The sequence below is a fragment of the Haliotis rubra genome, unplaced genomic scaffold, assembly GCF_003918875.1.
Source record: "Haliotis rubra isolate DU_JTF1 unplaced genomic scaffold, ASM391887v1 Scf2, whole genome shotgun sequence".
Lineage (NCBI taxonomy): Eukaryota > Metazoa > Mollusca > Gastropoda > Lepetellida > Haliotidae > Haliotis > Haliotis rubra.
Genome location: NW_025766002.1, coordinates 5,957,748 through 5,978,294, shown reverse-complemented (window position 1 = coordinate 5,978,294; position 20,547 = coordinate 5,957,748). Strand labels below are relative to the sequence as shown.

At 39.4% G+C, this 20,547-nt stretch overlaps 1 protein-coding gene across 8 annotated transcripts in view; it reads left to right on the top strand.

The window, feature by feature from the left end:
• The window catches only part of LOC124275423 (choline transporter-like protein 1), a 233,797-nt gene that overhangs the window by 117,457 nt on the left and 95,793 nt on the right, over positions 1-20,547 (top strand). Inside the window, exon 1 of one of the 8 annotated variants that reach the window (XM_046710990.1) lies at positions 5,800-5,925. The exons of the other annotated variants lie outside the window; for them this stretch is intronic. The gene's annotated coding sequence lies outside the window, so the exon portion shown is untranslated. Of the gene's footprint in view, positions 1-5,799; positions 5,926-20,547 lie in introns of those variants that run through there. 8 annotated transcript variants of the gene reach the window in all.

Below are 20,547 nucleotides of genomic sequence, written 5' to 3'. Positions count from 1 at the left end.
AGTTACTTAGACTGTACTTCTCATTAACAATCTGTGTTGTGTTTTCGTAATTAAACCTAATGACATGTGCATGTGAAGGATATTTGACACACGACAGGTTGTGTATTTCGTTTGGATCCCAAACATTGTTTGGCCAGATAGTTTTCACGTTGTCGTGTTATTTACAGCGTTCGGCTGACACTATTATTGACATCTATAAACTCGGTATGATTAAGACATGCAGATGTATTGTCATGGGACGAAGCTGTTGGTAATACATGATTTTCCTAAATTGTTTCCCAAAACATTGCCTTGGGTGGTCTTGTGGTTTAGGAATCCTGAGTCGAGGTGACCTCTAGTTATGAATCTGAGTGATAGACAGCGTGCAAGGGATGTGAGCTCACTAGATAACCGCAAACATTTGTTTGTTTCTGACATTGCTTTCACAATATTCTATCCATGTAACTGTCTGTAAATAGTTGTCAAAAAGTCTGGATCTGACAGCCCAGTGATTAACATCATGAGCATGGATCCATACAACTGGGATAGAAATCACTGTCACTGTCATTCAAGTCACTGAGCCAGATCACCTGATCCATTTAGTCAGCTTGGTGATTCGGTTGAGACCATGTCATTGTATTTCTGTAGTGTGGACCACTCACTCACTCACTCACTCACTCACTCACTCACTCACTCACTCACTCACTCACTCACTCACTCACTCACTCACTCACTCACTCACTCACTCACTCACTCACTCACTCAGTGAGTGGTGTAGCCTACTGGTTAAAGCGTTGGCTCGTCACGCCGAAGGCCTAATTTGATTCCCCACATGGGCACAATGTGTGAAGTCCATTTCTGGTGTCCCCCGCTGTGATATTGCTGGAATGTAGCTAAAAGTGGTGTAAAACACCACTCACTCACACACTCACTCACTCACATTCACTCCATGTACACTTCATCGTATCCCAAATATATGTTGTCTGGTCAAGACTATTAATTACAGACTGTCACTATTTAGCAGGAATTTAGCAGGAGAGTTAAACTCTCTCTTTCTTTCTTTCTTTCTCTCTCTCTCTCACTCAGTCACTCACTCAAATAACTAGTCTTCCCCCACCATCATGCAGTTGTGTTAAAATGTATTTCATCAATATTAGACAAAATCCAGCATAACCAATGTCTACCTTGTGAAATGTTAAGACCATTTGTCAACTTGAATCATGAATCACCGTCGGGTTGAAATTGGAATTCCTTTTGTGGCCCTTGTGTCATCGTAAGACATGGAGATCTTTCTGCGCTTTATCAGATATTTCGCAAAACACATGCAAAAACATATCACACTAAAAAATTGTTTTAAAAGACCAAGAAATCTTATAATTACAACAAAAGTCTCTTGTCTGAATTTTGTGTCAAAATTAATTCTGGCTTTATAGAAAAAAATATACCTTTCTTTTTCTACACCTAACTATAAAAAGAACATCGTCTTGTTCTTTTTCCGGCAAAAGCTTGGTCAGTGATCCCATCCTTATTAGATTTTTCTCAGTTTCTTAGATGTTTTCTCCATCTCTTTGACAATAGATATTGTTTTTTGGCAAGACATCGAGCCATGGTTCTTTTCCTTGAGTCACTTTGCAGTATTAATTGTCCCAGGCTTCCAAGGCTGTTGGCTGCTTGGAGTGTGTTTTATACTGCTGCGTAATTATGGATTGATCCCTGTCATTTCCTGCTTACTTTGATGTTGAAATGTGCAAGGATATTTTGCATGTGATCATTTAGATGTGGCTGTCGTCATATCATTTGAAGGGTGGGTATATCAGTTGCTGTGAAATGTACAATGGCTTTTTTTGGTGTTGCACCTTCAAAGGTTTCATGAAATACAAGTAAAAGTTCTTAGTTTCATTTGATCTGTAATTGCTATATCTTTGTTCCGTTTCCTATTTCAATCAATGGAGTAATTTGCAGGGGAAAATGGTAAGAACTTTCTCTGGTAGTTTTTCTTAATATGGTTTAGATTTTTTCATTGAAATTTGGAAGTGGGATCCACCCATTCTTTAGATTCTAGAGGGGCTGTGGGGTAGCCTAATGGTTAAAGCGTCCGCTCGACATGCTGAAGACCCGGGTTCGATTCCCTTCATGGGTACAATGTGTAAAGCTCATTTCTGGTCTCCCCCGCCGTGATATTGCTGGAATATTGCTAAAAATGGCGTAAAACCATACTCACTCACTAGATTCTAGACTAAGTTTCCCTGGTACGCAAAATGAAGAAAAATATTTTTTAGTTCAAAATTGTTATTTAGTACTTTCATAAATCCCATGTTTAAGGAACATTTTATTTATATGATTGCATTCAATGCAATAATGAGTACATGAGCACTGAGACCTCTTAATTTTTATTGGCCTTCTTATCTGTGAATTACATGATGCTGTTCCACATGCAACAATAGTGTTAACATGATCATAATTTAAAAAGCCTTTACAACAGACGAAGTTGATATTTTTTAGAAGGTGCTCTGGTTACCTCAACAAGGCATTAAAATTAGTTTTTGGATATATATGTTAATGTTAATTTCTCATTTCCATTTAGGAATTTTCAGTGACTTGAGTTTCTGATTTTGAGATGGATATCGGACTCTGAACATGTCTTTAACTTGTAAATGGACATCATTTAGACTAGTTGCTTCTAACAGAAGCCATATTGTTTAAGCTTTTTATGTTGGGATATCTAAATTGACTCCATTTTTTTTTACTGTTTTCCGTAAATTATCACCTGATTTTGAATATATTTTTGTTTAAACAAGACTATAATAAATCTCTGGTACTGAAAGAATAAATTTGACAGATTGCATTTAAAAAAAAAATAACTTGAAATGTTTTTGTGTGCATTTTGAAGAAACTCCTGTGTTAGTTTCAGAACTAATTGTTTTCCATATGTTTGACAAGAAAATAGTGACAAATGTGCACCACTGTTAAATATAGCTCCTGACATTTTATTGGGGTCATTTGAAATGTAAACATTGTTCTTGCTGCTCGAAAAAAATGGTTGTAAATTTCAGTGACATGAATTACGGTGAGTGTAAATTCCATTAGTGGTGAGGAACCTAGTGTGATCACTTTCACTGTTGTGTTAGAGCAGGAAGGGAAATTGAGTAGCATCAATTTCAAACAGAGGCACTGGTCTGTCTAATGCATCTGGACAAACGCTAATTTCAGGTATTCTGAATTATGAGGCTCTAATTTCAATGAATATTGAAGTCTTGTCCAAGTGTTAAGATTTTCTTTGAATAGCATGCCTTAATAAAACTTTTTCTGCGCTAATGTTTGTAAAGGTGACAGAAGCCTTTTTGCGTTGCTGGAAGTTGTATCTAAATGAATCACCTCTCTCAGCGTAGAGTTTAAAAGTGTGAGTAGAATGATGTGATGCTTTGAAGATGCAATCTTAAACTAAATTTATTGTTTGTTTCTTAACCAAGATTTTTTTCTAGTTCTGGGTCTCTGCTCCAGATTGGACAAATGCCCTTGCGTGCTGAACAAAAGTTATGAAATGATTCTTAAGACACACTGTAGACTCTCAGTCACTCAAACAAAAGTATATGAAAAATCTGAAGCAAGTCTACAAAACTTTAGCAAGTTTAGATTTCTTTAGTTCTGAAAATGAAGCGAGTGGCTGGACTCCTTTGTACTGTATAGGCAGCTGACTCTGTGTGCTGGCAAGTTGGTGCCTGACTCTGAAGGCGTGGGTTCGAATCCCGGATGGAACGCACCCAACAAAAGTACTAGAATCTGTACTTTACTAAGAAAGTGTAATCCCAAATGTAACATATATTACATTTGACCACTTTCTAAATGGCATTGTGTAATCATGTATATTGAAAGACAATTTAAAATTTAAATTTAAAAGGTGTTTAATTTCAGAGACCAAATATTAGTTTGGGGAGAATAACGATTGAGATTCATGGATTGGCCAATATGTCCTCATGAGAGAAGCCATGATGAGGTTTGGAGCAGATAAACTAGAATATTGGTTAGAATGTCGGTCCATATTGGCATAGTGATGACCATAGGGGAGAAATACTTTAATAGCCAAAAGCAGGCAGGTCAGCCCAACCTGTTGCTAAAATAGCATGGATTGTACAAGAGTGAGTGAGTGAGTGTTGTTTTATACCACAGGTAGCAGTTTAGATGCTGTTTCACAGCAGTTTATTCATAATTAACTCTGGGCCAGCTGAACCCGTGGTTGATGTCATGAACACCATTCCATGTTGTGTGGCTCACAGTCAGCTGATCTCTACTCATCATTACAATCATAGGACTTTCCCAGAGCTGTCCTTGTGAATCACAGCCTGGTTCACAGTTTACTAAGCTTGTACATCAGTGTTCAGTAACTCAGGAATATACCTGTGAAGATCCGGGCTAGAATATTGATCTTCAGTAACCCATGCTTGTCGTAAGAGGCGACTAGCAGATCGAACTAACTAACTCAGGAATGCCAGCTAAAGGGGGTTGGGGTGTCACCCATTTTGTTCTGGGGAGGTAGGGGGGCATCAATCTTGTACATAAATATATTTGAAAATTATGCTTTAAAATTAGGGGGTTGGGGGGTGGGATGTTTCAATGATTTTGTACATAAGTTTTAGGGGGGATCATTCACATTGTACATGCTTCTCTATAAAAATCATCATCATCCCCCTAACCATAAATTATGAACCGTCCCTATGTTGCTATAATGATTAGTTTGCATGTAAACGTTTTATTTTCACACATTCTTTTAGAAAATTCTTCTTCAATACAGGTAAATTTTGTGTGTGTAGTTCATGGTCATCCCCCAAAATGTGACGGTATTAATAGATTATTGTACAGAGAATCCAGCCAGAGAACAACGGTGATTTGATCCCATGGAAATTGTTGTTGCCTTGGCAGGTGATCAGCGTTAGGGGATAAAACAATGTTTGTAGACTGCATCTGAGTGGAGCATGTATGTTAAACTATGACATGGTATCACATGTACAGTTGGCTAGCAATATAAAACTGGCATTAGTCAAAACTAGTGTAAACAGATACACACGTGCATACACATGAATAGATTCATGCTGAGAGTGCTATTATCTTCAATGCAGTGCTAAGCCTCATTCACCAAGGAAACTATAAACAATTTTCATTATTCATTATCTCATTATTCTACATTTGTTGCTATGGTAACAGCTGTGTCCCCATTTTAAACAAACTTAATGCAAACCACTCTCAGAAGGAAATTTGATTCAATTTAAATTTATTCAAATTAAATGAAATTTTAACTGGTTCTCCTTTTTTACCTGTGAATTTTGACTGATTGAAGCAAAAATGTATTTTAGTCACATTTTTATCAATGCTCTCTCTGTATGTGCAGTTCCTCAGAGTATATGTAAAATAAGCTGTTTTTAAAGAATTAAATATTTTAATTGCTTTCTGTAATCACCAGGGTAAATATTGGTTTTAGAATCAGTTTAAAACTACGGTTTATCCCAGCGGAGAATTCACCATGTATAATCAGCCCAGCTATCGTCCCAGTACGACAGTTAGCCTATAAACAGTACAAATCTGTACCTCAGAGAGCCAGTTATTAGAATAATCTCAAACATAGCACAATCCCCATTATTTTAAAACTATTCCCCCAATGACTAGCATTATGCAAGTAGGAGCCGAGAGGCAGTCTACTCTCTCAGGCTGTTGTCAATAAGGAGAACACCAGGGATCAATCAGTCAAGCTGGGGTCTGTCTGCTTCACTTAGAATCAATCGTTAGGATAGTAGTACCAACATCTCACAGCTTTAACATCGAGGTTTTCGTAGTCAATGGAGGCAGCTCCCTAGCACAGAGAATCTATAATGATAGAAGCGTGCCGTGTGTTTCTGGACGTAGGGGTGGGACTCCCTGACCCCCAGGGCTGACACGAAGGCTTTGGATTTGAGGGTGAGGCTCAGTTGTAATCTGTAGATGTTGGGTCATTAGTTGTAGGTGGTTTCAACAGATTGGCACATCGGAGCCACTGTGGCAGGTTCCATTACTGTGTTCTCTTGGAATGGTTGCATACCTACCTCATTATAAGGCAAGTCTAAACGATGATGTAATATTGGCGATATTTTTGATGATATGCCGTGCAGAGCTTGAAAAGACTCAATTGGAGTTGATTTCATGATTTATGTATTGTTAATGTTGAATTTGCGTGAAATTCTTGGGTTCTGTGAAAGGGAGAAGTGTTGTGTTCGTCTGCTAGTGATATATGAAGGCTACCGACTACGCGCCAATGCACTCTGTGAAAGAATGGATGGATTAATTATGTCATAGTTTATTCATTCATTAAGGAGGCTATTGATTTCACAGTGATGGATAAGACATGCTGTCTGTGTGCCTGTATTTTACGTTAGCTCACCTGATAGGTGAAATACATGCCTGTCACTCATTACCTCTCAAGAAACAGACCCATCACATTGGTTGTGAAAACAGTGTACCAGTATTTGTTATTAACATCTGTTGCATTTGTTTCGCATGCTGATATTGATTTCTGACATTTGATACAGCATTCTAAGTTTGGTTGCAGTGGAATTGGGAGGACAGTCCCAGGATGAATGACCTTACAAAGAATGAACCAATTTGAGTGGAACATTTGTTTCTTTGGTTTGTTTGTTGCTTAATGCCGCACTCAGCAATATTTTGCTTTATAACGGCAGTCTGTAAATAATCGAGTCTGAACCAAATAATCCAGTGATCAACATCATGAGCATCTATCTATGCAATTGGGATATAATGACATGTCAACCAAGGCAGCGAGCCTGAGAAGCACGATCCTATTTCAGTAAGCATGGTTTACTTAATACCAATTCTATCCCGGATCGTCATGGGTAAACAATTGGAAGAAGTCTGGTCATACCGTACCAGTATCGTGAATCAAGCTGTCAAAATTATAACTGACCGTACTCACTACTTAAATTCGGAATACAACCTCCTCCCTTCAGGCCACCGCTACAAGGTTCCAATTGTGAAAACTAAGAGAGCCCGTACATCCTTTATTCCAAGTACCATATCTCTCTTAAACAAATGTGAAGATACTTAAATCAAAGAATTTATGTAAATATGTTTGGTATCTCTCTAATGTGTCAGTAGCTCTGCTGATGTAACACAAATTCCTGAAAAGGCATTAAAGTATTATTCTATTCTATTCTATTCTATTCTATTCTATTCTATTCTATTCTATTCTATTCTATTCTATTCTATTCTATTCTATTCTATTCTATTCTATTCTATTCTATTCTATTCTAAACTCACTCATTCAGTCTCTGTACCTCAGACCACATGGCTACCCACTCATACCTGTATATCAGTAATGGTGTTATACTGAAATACTGTTCATGATGGCTCACTCACCCACTCACCCACTCACTCTATCATTCACTTTATCACTCTATCACTCACTCACCCACCCACCCTATCACTCACACACTCACTAAGACTGACAGCAGGGTAGCTTCACTGAAATGAACATCACCAGATTGTTATTTGTATTTTGTACTCAAAATTGTAGATTTTTAACTAAAGTGTCATTGTTTCTTTGGGTTTTGTATTCCACATATCAGATATTGCATGTATTGTTATATCTATTGGAGTCTGGATTCAGTTTCAACACATATTAATATCTGAACAAGAATGCGTCTTTCATGACAGCTGTATAATAAGTTGTTACCGTAACCAAATGATAAACATGAAATCTCAGTTACCTCAAAAACAGGTAGATATTTGATAATTGGATTTTTTTTATGATCAGATTTGCAGTTATCATAATGAAATATACTATCTACATTTATGTATTCAGGCAGATGTCCTATGCAAAACTTAACTCTTATATAATATGTTCATAAATATTTACTGTATGATGCACAAACCTATAGAAAATCCTATGGAAACCTAATTCTTACATAATGTGTTCATAAATATTGAATATATATGCACGAATCTATGTTTGTGTAATTTGAAAAATATGAGTGAGTGAGTTTGGTTTTACGCCACTTTTAGCAATATTCCAGCAATATCACAGCGGGGGACACCAGAAATAGTGAGTGAGTGAGTTTAGTTTTATGCCACTTTTAGCAATATTCCAGCAATATCACAGCGTGGGACACCAGAAATCGACTTCACACATTGTACCCATCTGGGGAATCGAACCCAGGTCTTCGGCGTCACGAGTGAACGCTTTAAACACTAGGCTACCCCATCGCCCCTGAAAAAGATGAATAGGTTTGAGGTTTGATTTGTGGTGTGACTTCATCTTATGTATGAACAACATGGAACATCCATAGATGATAAGATTTCTATTCTCATGTGGGTATTCTCATCAAATCTAGCATTATAGTTGGGAAATGTGTAATCAATTAAGATCATGTACCACATTAGTTGTCGGCATGAAGTGAGAAATATTGTAAATACACTGATTCAAATATGTCAAGTTCCCAAGTCACCAAACTGATTTTTTGTTAAGATCTCAATGTGACATGATGTTAATATCATATATATATATATTCATATTACCAAGATTAGTGACCGCCTCTGTGGTGCAGTGGTTAGAGCGTGCACCCGGGGACCGCGTCATACCAAAAGACGTTAAAATATGGTACTTGTTGGTCCCTGCCTGGCACTCAGCATTAATGGGTACAACAAGGACTGGTCGGCTCGAAGTCAGTATAATGTGTCTGAGTGGGGTATTCATGCTTCACTGCGGCATGGTATCTCAGTGAGCTAGCACTATAAAACCAACTTCAGTCTGGGCTAGTACAAGCAGCCGCACATACACATACACACGCATGCATGTCGTCATATGAGTGTATTCTCAAGCACATAAAACCCAATTTCACCTCACCTCACCTCAATGTGACATGATGTTAATATCATATATATATATTCATATTACCAAGATTAGTTGGGGTTTTGGAATCCTGACAAGAATCGGTCTCTGTCAAATGGATCAGTTGGTCAAGCTTTAGTGACCTGGTTGATGACCTGTCATCAACTCCCAACAACAAGGATCTTTGCTCATAATATCAATCATGGTTTGATTATTTACAGGGCGGTGGGGTAGCCTAGTGGTTAAAGCGCTGGCTCGTCACACCGGGACCAAGGTTCGATTCCCCAGATGGGTACAATGTGTGAAGCCCATTTCTGGTGTCCCCACCGTGATATTGCTGGAATATTGCTAAAAGTGGTGTAAAAGCATACTCACTCACTCACTCACTCATAATTAATGTTTCCATTTTCTGTAAGCTCTGTCTGGGCAATTGTAAGTAGATCATACTTTTTGTGAAACTATCAATGTTATCCATTAAGGCATATCACCTATCCATAGTACAGTGTTCATTTGCTACAGTAGCTGACTAGTGGAACTCACAGCATCCAGGGGTGTATTTTGTGTGTATTTTAAAAAAACTTCATTTTGACTCACCTCTCTTCATGACCAGAAGACATTCTGGAAAGCAAACTTGGTTCTATATGAAGCTTTATAGACCTCATAGTTGATGCTGAGTGATCAAACAATGATCCTCTGCAATATGACTGTAATTTTGCCATGTAAAATCCAACTCCCTCCACATAGATGATCGCTCCGTGGTGTAGTGGTTAGAGCCGTCCGCCCGGAGAGCAGAAGGTGTGGAGTTCGATCCTTACCCGCGTCATACCAAAAGACGTTAAAATATGGTACTTGTTGGTCCCTGCCTGGCACTCAGCATTAATGGGTACAACAAGGACTGGTCGGCTCGAAGTCAGTATAATGTGTCTGAGTGGGGTATTCATGCTTCACTGCGGCATGGTATCTCAGTGAGCTAGCACTATAAAACCAACTTCAGTCTGGGCTAGTACAAGCAGCCGCACATACACATACACACGCAATATTCTCAAGCACGACGTTAAACCCAATTTCACCTCACATAGATGATCACATGATCTATTGAATTTGAAGGTCGTCAGCCTGTATGCTGGGCATATTTTAAGTCAGGGGTTTAACACTGCAAATACCTGGATTCTAAAGGCAGGGGGAGCCATGTGGGTAAAGCATCAGCTCATTATGCTGAGGGTCTGGGTTTGATTCCCAAGATGGGTGCAATGTGTGAAGAACTAATTTTGTGTCTCCCACCATGATATTGCTGGAATAACAGTGCATAAAGCCCTCCCACTCATTCAATGCATAGTTTGGGCGCTCTTGGTTAGATCGCCTGTGTTGATTTTTGATGGCTGTTGCCTAGATATGGTCTCAACAGTAACATAATAGATTCTTTTTGCAATTGACTCCTATGCAGTGCATTCTAACTGTCACTCAACAGTCCTGTGTTGTATCATCACAATCAATTAGTAATTAATTGAGTGCAGACAGTTTTGTATCCTCAGCTCTTGTTCTCCTACACAGAGATTAACAGTAATGCACAAATGTGATACCGAACTGTTTTAACGAGCGTGGTAACCTCCGAAAAATCTCCATACAACAAAAGATGATCGGGTAATTTACTTATTTATCACGATGTTTAAACAGTAAATGTGGAAGCCAAATGGAATTAATGTATTGTTTGTCAGAGCTTTGAGGTTGCTAAGTCACCGAATGTACCCAACTACAAACACCATTAATGTGGCTACAGCACTGATGGATGACTGGTATTGTGTTTGATATAGACATATGTTGGTGATCATATCCACTGGGGATTACTGAAGTAAATCGTTGAAATCTGGTTGAATTTACAAGTTAACATTTATTCTGTGCATGTGGACATACTAAAGCTTGTGTTGTTTTTGGCTCTCGTGTGTGGATTTTCTCATCATCAAGGGGAAATTAACGTGCATTGTTAGGAATGTGATAAGATGAGAAGGGGGGTGTATTTCGGGTAGTTGGATAATTGACGAGTCACATTTCACTGTGACATGTGCATGGTGCTGCTTTTGAAAGGCCAGAATTACGTAAACGTAAAATTGGAGGTATTTATATCTTTCTGCCACTTATTATGGCACTGTCTTTGGATAATTCACATCATAAAAAATTAATTGATTCTCCTTTGCGAGTATATTTAAGAAACATAAACACTGTGTTTGCCATTGTGTGGAATGGAGAAAGTTCAGAGTTAAACTGTCGGGTATGGATTCCATGGTAGGAATGATTTTAACACAGAAAAACTTGTGTGGTTTTGTTTTTTTCAGAAACCACCTACTTCTATTTTAAATTCTATTGGTTAATCAAAACGGCATCTTCCATCTGAGATGTGTGGTGTCCCCCTACCAACTTCCCTCATAGGTTCAGCAAGGTTATGTTTTCAGGCTTGACAGCACCATTGCCTACCTTTGTGTGGGTTTCACTATGGTGGTTAATGTCTGACACATGCCTCTCTTCAGGCTTTCTGCCCACATTAAACTGACATACTGTGATATAACTGGAATACTGCTCAAAGTGGTGTTAAACCCTACTTACTCACGCGGGACGGTGGGGTAGCCTAGTGGTTAAAGTGTTGGCTTGTCACACCGAAGACCCGGGTTCGATTCCCCACATGGGTACAATGTGTGAAGTCGATTTCTGGTGTCCCTGCCGTGATATTGCTGGAATATTGCTAAAAGCGGTGTTATGCAATACTCGCTCACTCACTCACTCACTCACTCACTCACTCACTCACTCACTCACACATGCTTTCACTATCGCCCCCTTTTTCTTTCACCCTCCGTCTCTCCTGCTCGCTCGCTCACTTATCCCCAAGAACCTGGCTGTGAGAACACACTTGATCAATAAGTATGGCATTAAACAAACTGGAATGATCTTCATAACCTTGTTTGAGGTGAAGGTGGTTGTCATGTAGATGACATGTAAAGACCTCAATAGTGCAGAACATTGGTGCCACTAATTCAATATTTACGCCTCCCTCAATGGAAGTTACATCTCTGTTGTTGCCTCTGCATGTTGTTTATCCTGTCATTTTTAGAGGTAACGTGAGCATGATAGATAAATCATTTTTTACCCATGACAGTCATAACAGATAGGCCACAGAAATAGAACATTTTAATTTCATCACTAAAGAAATACTAATTTTTTCAAACCTTGAACTCTCTTTGGGAAACATTTTTATATTCTCATTCAGCTTTGTAATACAGGATTGAAATAATCGCGTTTGAAATACTTGCTTGAACCTGGTCAAGAATGACTGCATGAAACTGATTCTGAGTGACATCATGTTATACTTAACCACCCACCCAAGGGTCTGTCTGAGAGATTGTGGGCATTACATGGAAGAGAAAATACCAGTTACGATTTCTAAAAGGGTTTTTGTTGGAGAATAAGACTCTAATTGAAGAAGGAGACACACACTATCCAGATGCATCATGGGTAAAATGGAGGGATTTCCGCAGTAAGATTTGTAAGCTGGGCTTCCATAATGTATCATTCTAGCATGTCCTGTGGACAAGTAGATAAAAGCCTTTTGCAGCCTCTAAATAGATCAATGGTTTTTGATTGCGATAACAGTCTAACTATGGATAGCAAATTACGTTTGAATTCAGAGGTAGAATCTACGCAGGATCTCATTATAGAATTCTGTCCAGTCGATGTTTGTTTTCTTTGGCTGGTGCTATTGGACAGAGTAGGGACGTCCTGATGGCATAATTTTACGTTCTTTATTTCAATCAATTTGGAGAATCAGCAAGGGAGTATTTAGAGTGTAGAAGGTGACCAGCCCAGTGACCATTGCAGAGATGGACAAGAGGGGATTTGTGTAGCTTTGTCGGAGAAGCTTGGCAGGAAGTGTTTTTGATAATGGAGGATGTGGAGGCCTTGATTTGTTGAGAATCACCTCGATAGACGTCCTGAGCTCCACAAGTCAATAACAAATGTCGGTGAAAAGGCAGGCGTCGACCGTAAGGCCCTGCCTCTATCCATCTTTAGGAGAGCGGGAAATTACCGATAGTTCAATAGGCACCAGATTTGGTTCGTGATCATCGAGAAGGCACTGCCTCCCTGTTGATCATGGGTTCTATGCAAACAGATATCACAATTCATCCAAATCTAACTGGGTTTCGGATATTTGAGTCAAAATTCTTGGCAATGCTTAGTCAAATGGTAAAAAGTTCATGGTGGATTGACAATGAAGTGATCAAATATGCCGTGTTTATTCAGAATCCGGGTGCTCGAGTGATTATTCAGACATTGGGAATAATTGTCTGTTTGAAAAACAGCACGATCGAAAGGAATTTTGGGCATGTGGTCGATCGGAGTATTAAAAAAGTTGCAAGAGTTGAATATCAAGAAAGTCATAGTCAATTCCGTCCTCAGATAAAAGGACCACAGCTACTTCCCGAGAATATTATGTGTCTGAAATAGCAGCGCAAGTATCGATACCGTTTTCACTCAATGTTTGACCGCTTCTGAATCAATCGAGTAATGCAACCCGTGACGGAAGCACAACATTGCACTAAGACTGGTGTGTTTACGTCTCGTCTGAGAATCATCTTCTTTTTCAGTACAAAGAAATGGTAAAGTCTCCCATGGTAATCAGTTTCGTTTCACAAGGTCTCATGCCTGGATGACAGTCTGTTTCCGATCGATCTGTCCGACTCATTTCTAATACATTTCACCAGTTACAAAACATGGCTAAAACCGCCTGTTATAGTTTCAGGGTACGTACAGAGAAAATGATGAAATAGAATGGGTTTCGTGAAATGTTGGTGCAGACATTTTATCTTTGCTTTAAGATTTTGTTTCCCTTCAATTGTTTTATTGATTCCATGGCCGGGTAAACGTGCGTGTGAAAGGTTTACAGTTGGCAGACTTGGCCCCTACTGTTACCAGCCACACTGCCCAGTCAATCAAACATGATCTATGTCTTCTTCAAGCACCAGAAGTTAAAAAGACTATATTTTTTCAGTAATACTCCTGTGAGCTGACTTTTTTACTTTTTTCCCCCCGTGCTCTTAAGTCTGTTTCAGGTTTTTGGACCTAATCAAGTCTTTGATAGGCGTTTCACCTAATGAAGAAGAGAAAGGTGTAGTTTTAGACCTGGAACATTTTTGGGGTCGAAATAAGTCTTTTTTTTTAAACATTTCAATCCATGGCGGGGCAACTCCAGAAACATTACAAACAGTAGAGAATTAAAACATGTTTGGGATTACACTTTCTCAGTGAAGTACAAATTCAAGTATTTTTGTTGGGTTGACATCCATCTGGGACTTCGAACCCACACCCTTAGAGTCAGGCACTTAGAGAAATAGAGAAATTGTTTTCCAAAAACATTATGTGTTCAATTTTTCGAGCTTCACTTACAATGAACTGGTTTGTTTCTTTAGTTCTTTCCAAAAGAAAAAAGGTAACTGGATCAATTGCAAAAAAATGAAAATATGATTATATTTAGCATTCTTACAAAGCATAAATAGACCTGTATTTACAGTGAGAAATGACTCTTCAATAGACTTGCATGATTTCCTGTAGTGTGTTGACGACACTGTATCAATATGGTCTTGCAGTGAATATGCTGGCTCATATATGACAAGTGTGTCTTGAAATGTTTGTTATTATTTTTTTCATGAATATCAGGTTTAGAATTTGCCTTCAGCAATCCATTCTTGTTATAAGAGTCGTTATAAGGATGGATGGTCAGGTTTGGTAATGCTTATTACCATTTCAAAATTGACTAAATAGATGTCATGATGTCAATCATTAGATTGTCTGATCTAGACTTGATTCTTTACAGTTGTACTCAGGGGTTCAAAAATCCCATCACCCGATGCACGGGACAAGTCAGTTTTCATTTTGGGCAATCAAATAATGATACCTTACTTGTCCATGGGCTACTAGATAATTTCCACTTATGGTTTCAAACTGCAAATAAACTTGGATTTAATTTCATATCTGCTAAAAATGTAGCTATTAAATTTCGCAATGAAAATAAAGTAGAGTTATCTTTCTTTGCTATTTATCACTTTTCAATAAATAGTCCAGTAGACATTAACATCAAATACCATGTTGATTGATTCTTTCATAATTACATCATCATGATAATGTCATAAAATCAGGGCAAGTGGAAAATTAGTCAAGACAAGTTACTTTCTTAAAGTCACTGTGGCAAGTGGCTTTTTAAAAAAAAAATTGAACCCCTGTGTACTGCTATAATATTGCTGAGTGCAACAGTAAACAAAGAAACACAAATATTTTAATGATTTGAGTTAGAAAGTCACTATTTGGAATTTTCCAGCATTATCAGGACAGAGATCACCAAAAACAGGTTCACCAAGGTTCCCATGCCAGGAATTGAACTCAGGATTTCAGCCGCTGTAGCTGCTGCACATTTCCAGAATGTCAAGTCTGTGACTGTATCTCATAGTTCTCAGAGGCAGCTTTTTCCCATTCTCATTAAAAGTTTCAGAAACTTTATGACTCTTTGCTTAAATGATTCTGTAACTTTCTTAAGATAATTCGATAAGAAGTTAATGATTATTATGAGACAGGTTTAATTAGAAGTTACACATGATGCAATAATTGTTGACAAGCTATTGATCAAGGGTTGCAATCCGTGTATTTTATGTCGTCACAAGCATACGAACACCTGTAGGCCTCAGAATAGATGAGAAAGTAACGGCTCTGCATTTCAAACTTGGATTTCAACTCAAACAGCTAATTTGGCAAGAAGATTTGTTTTTTAAGCCAACTGAGCATGCACACGAAGTAGTGGATCTGAAAAAAGCTAAAAAACCAACAGACTTAAAAAAGAAGTTCAATTTCAAAACATTGATTCCCATAGCGACATGGTTTGACTCCCATACTGCTTAAAATTAGAAGTTAATTCGACTTCATTTGCTTCCTACTCAAACAATGAAATTGATTCTCGTACATTTCAAGTGCCTATTGCATGTGGAAGGTCCATGTGGGGATCGAGAAGTCAGAGGGCGCGCTGATGGCTGCATGATTAAATGCAGCGGAACATGATATGTTGTACTTAGCAGCAGTATATGTTGCGGAAAGGCGAGTAGCACTCGCTTCAAGTTTATTTCATTTTAGGCTGAGGTAATCGTTTCTTGAATTAAATCATCTTCATAATAAAGGTTACTACTGCGATTGTTGTTGTTTATTGCCGTGTAGAGTGTTGGTTTGGTTGAGATGTAACATTTTGCCAGTCATTATGGTCTGTATATTTTGATAATGGAATTGATCAAGGACTATTTAACATGGCGGGTTGTTGCTGTAAGTTTGTATATTGTTGTAGAGGTCCAGACAGGAAATACCCAGGAAGGACAATCCTCAGTGGTTTCCCCGAATTGAAAGTAAGCCAAGTTCTTGTAGTGATCGTTTAAGTGATTCTGAATCTCATCTGTTCGGCTTGAAAATGCCAAGTATTGATTCATCTGGAATACTTTAGTGCATTGAATGCTTGCTGCCAAAATATATGACACTTATTCCAATATGGAATTAACTTCCTTGGAGTTTGTGGATATACATTCTGATGTTAGATACTGGGTTTCCAATGTGTTACTGCCCCCTGGGCTAGTGGATAGATCACCTGCCTCAGAAGTGGTAGGCAGTGGTTTGATCCTTAGCTGCTTCTTTCCAAAAGGGGGTGGTGGGGTAGCCTTGTGGTTAAAGCGTTGGCTCGTCACGCTGAAGACCTGGGCTCGAATCCCCACATGGGTACAATGTGTGAAGCCCATTTCTGGTGTTCCCCGCCGTGATGTTGCTGGAATATTGCTAAAAGCGGCGTAAAACCAAACTCAGTCAGTCTTTCCAAAAGATGTTATAAAATGCTATTTGTTGTTACTCTGCCTGGTGTATGACAATAACATAAAATGAGGTTTGGATGGCATCGAGTCAGTGTACTGTGTGTGAGTGGAGTATCCATGTTAAACAACGGCATGGTATCTCTCTTGGCTAGCACACAAGTAATACATGTAACAATAATAACAGTAGTACATTTATCATGCACATTGCTCCATGCACAATGCATACTCGAAGCGCCCAAACAATCTGATTATTATTACCCCGGATAACCCAAGCTGCCTGTTAGGCTCTAGAAGGTTCTATCCCACTGGGCACCCATTTTTTGCTGAGCAAACAGGCAATTTTGAACAAACTCACTTGCCTAAGGTGAGACCACATGTATTACATGTGCTTTGTTGTGGGGCAGGACTGAAGTCCTAGAAACTCTCAGGAATCAAGCTGCCGAACACGGTCACCCATCCAAGGACTCTCTGTGCCCAATGTTGCTTAACTTCACCTGATTTGTGACCTGAACTCTATGCACGGGACGTTGTGCCACTCCAGACTTGTACAAGCAGCCACACACACGTGCAGGTGTGCTCATGTTACTGTATCAGTGAAATATTCTGAAACATGAACTTAAACCCAGCTTCACCTCACCTCAGATCTATAACACACAGCCAGCACTATACATCAGTAACAATGGTTGTAGGGGGTTGTAAGCTGATCTTATGTTTCCTATGTTCATCATAGAGCCTGTTGTAGAGGTGGTTGGAGAAAAAATGGTCCTGTGTTACCTATGTTCATCATAGAGCCTGCTGTAGAGGTGGTTGGAGAAAAGATGGTCCTGTGTTTCCTATGTTCATCATAGAGCCTGGTGTAGAGGTGGTTGAAGAAAAAATGGTCTTGTGTTTCCTATGTTCATCATAGAGCCTGGTGTAGAGGTGGTTGAAGAAAAAATGGTCTTGTGTTTCCTATGTTCATCATAGAGCCTGCTGTAGAGGTGGTTGGAGAAAAAATGGTCTTGTGTTTCCTATGTTCATCATAGAGCCTGGTGTAGAGGTGGTTGGAGAAACAATGGTCCCGAGTTTCCTATGTTCATCATAGAGCCTGGTGTAGAGGTGGTTGGAGAAAAAATGGTCCCGTGTTTCCTATGTTCATCGTAGAGCCTGCTGTAAAGGTGGTTGGAGAAAAATTGGTACAGTAAGGAGGACCTCCATTCTCTTCCCACAGAGGTTACTCCTGTCATATCTTCCTACGTAACCTCTGTTCTAATACGGCCCTTTCATGGTGTGAGCGTTCAAGACTCGTGATTGGAGGTAATCAGATTTAGTTGTGCAATCAGCGACGTTGTTTCAAAAGTGATCATTCGTGAGGCCTCGGTAATTTCCGTATACTTCGAGAAAACTAAACCTATTCCCCTGCGCGGATGCGCAAACGTTTCTTCTAGACAGAACTCAGTCATGTTATGGTGGATCAGTGGCGTGTTCTGTAAGCCCTCATAGATGACAACGGACAAGCAGGTTGTTGGTTTAAAGGTCTTGTGTTCTAACATCAACACAAGTCCCGCCAGATGGGGATATTTGTGGGTCACATTTGCTTGTGTTAGTCAAGTTGAATCTAAGTCGATGTAACACCCGTGTTCTGATTGGATAGAAAGAAGGTTGTTAATTAGATGTGTTAGCCGCTAGGGGTTTGTCATTTACGAACCCTCTGAACAGGAAATATGGCCGTATTAGAACAGAGGTTACGTAGGAAGATATGACAAGTAACCTCTGTGGGAAGAGAATGGGAGGACCTCATGGCAGGAGAAGAAAATTTGTCATGTGTTCCCAGTTTGTTGTTAGAGCAGTAGTAGAGTATCAGGTGGTCAGGGAGGAATAGGTGTCTATATTCTTCTTTTGTCGTTAGAAACCACACAGGTTGGGGAAGAAAAGATCTCATGTGTTCTGTGTTTGTCATAAGAACCCTCTGCAGAGGACCAGGTTGTTGGTTAAGGAAAGGTCTCTTGTGTTCTGTGTTTGTTGTAAGACCCAACCTAGGAATAGGTGTCATATGTAAGAGGCCAATATGGAGGACCAGGTGATGAAGTGTTGCATTACATAGCATTTACTTGCTCTCATATAAAGATAACATTCATCTTATATGGCATTCAGTGGCATAGGGGGTGGTGGGGTAGCCTAATGGTTAAAGCGTTGGCTCGTCACGCCGAAGACCCGGGTTCGAATCCCCACATGGGCACAATGTGTGAAGCCCATTACTTGGGCACATCCCCCGCCGTGATGTTGCTGGAATATTGCTAAAAGCGGCGTAAAACCAAACTCAGTCAGTTAGTCAGTGGCATAGACTAGCAACTAGTCTCTGAAATGAAAATATTTGACTGAAAAAAAAGTTCATAGTGAAAAAATATATATATATTGAAAAGGAGCCCTGAGACTTTCTTCTTTTCCTGAAGCTGAGGAAATCTAGACTTGCCACATTTTCTAGACTTTCGTGGGCTTTCTTGGATATATTTGCTTCAGGGTCTGTATGAGAGACTACCAGTGGCAGTTCTCAGTACATTGTGGTTCACATTGCAACACTGGACCTTGGTGGACATAAAAGTGTGTCGTTACCACTGTTCTCTGTAACTCGTTGAAGGATCAAGTTCGATTCCCCACATGGTGGGGAGCTCATGTCTGGCATTGCTGTTTGCATTATTGCTGAGATGCTGCTAAAACACACCCTACTCACTCTCTTACTCACTCACTCACAAAGGCCGTGGGTTAGCCCAGTGGTTAAAGTATCCGCTCACCACGCCGAAGACCTGGGTTCAATTCACTCCATGGGTACAATGTGTGAAGCCCATTACTTGTGTCCCCCGCCGTGATATTGCTCACTCACTCGCTCACTCACTCACTCACTCACTCACTCACTCACTCACTCACTCACTCACTCACTCACTCACTCACTCACTCACTCACTCACTCACTCACTCACTCACTCACTCACTCACTCACTCACTCACTCACTCACTCGCTCACTCAAAGGGTGTTAGAAAATCATTTCAGTCTATGACACATACCAGGCGATTGTCTAGCATAACCACGTCACACAATACTCACTTGTGCCTGAGCTGCTGTCATGTGATACCAAATTAACTGAATACTGACACATTGTGGTGTTAAAGCAAAGCCACTGACATTTTGAAAATGCATTTCCTGAGATGTGACACCAAGCTTAGATGTATAGGCACATTCTTTGGTTTCATTTCAGCACTCACATGTGTCATGTGAAACAGTTTAAGTACAGTCGTCAATCTCCAAATTCGAAATATTAAACTTCTATTTTGTGATATGAACACCTTGTAACCACAAAGGACAGCATTAGGCAGCTTCATGACTGGGATGGATGACAGAACACGGTTCACAATGTTGTAAATTTGGGATACAGACATCGTAAATTTCATTTCACTGCTTGCTCACTAGAAATGAATCGCAATGTGAGAGTAACAGGTTTCATAACAGATCATGAACTGATGATTGGTAACAGATACCATGAGACTGAAGCAGAATTAGATCTTCGCAAGTTTCTCCCTGAAAGTCACAGAATGGCAAATACGACAGTCTTGGTTGCGAGGGTAAATTTGCTGAAAGTTGGTTACCATGGAAGTCTGCCTTCTCAGAGAGAATTGTTTGTTCAATGACATCAGATGAGTGCCAATACGAAAGGCAGGGATGGGCTTTTGGATAGTTTCTGATGTCTATATTTGGTTTTCTAGGCTTTGGAATGAAAAAGATTAGATCCCAAGTTGAAATCTTTTAAGTCCATAACAACATCAAAATGTTGGAAAGGTATTTATGCAT